This window comes from Lupinus angustifolius, chromosome LG11 (assembly GCF_001865875.1).
Source record: "Lupinus angustifolius cultivar Tanjil chromosome LG11, LupAngTanjil_v1.0, whole genome shotgun sequence".
In the NCBI taxonomy this organism is placed as follows: Eukaryota; Viridiplantae; Streptophyta; class Magnoliopsida; order Fabales; family Fabaceae; genus Lupinus; species Lupinus angustifolius.
The window spans coordinates 24314272-24314759 of NC_032019.1; positions in this window are offsets into that span (position 1 = coordinate 24314272).

Sequence of the window (488 nt, forward strand, 5' to 3'; positions counted from 1 at the left end):
CGGGAAACCAAACGGCCAAGACTCCACGACCTACCCCACGACCTACCCTCACTAACTAAAAAGGCCAAATACTCCACCTATTCCCCCCTGAACGCCAGCCGCTCAAGGATTCTGCAAGAAGTCCTCTTCACTCACCTCGTCCAACTTCCACGACCACGCCCTACCAAGCCAGGCCCGCAAGACCGATCCAAATACTCTGACTATCACAGTATGTTCGGCCACTTGACCAACGACTGCACACAGCTCCGTGATACCATCGAAGATCTCATCCAGGCTGGTCATTTACAGCGTTTCATTGCGGGCCTGGAGCAACATCGGCGATCGCCACAACATCGTCGACCAGAGCCTTCAAGAAGGCGGTCCCCTCCACAATTTCAACAACGGCGCCCTACACCACGACCTCAAGTGGATAGGCACCGAACAGATAATCGAAGGCCAAGGAGCCCAGTTGATATCAACACTATTTCAGGAGGTTTTGCTGCCGGGGG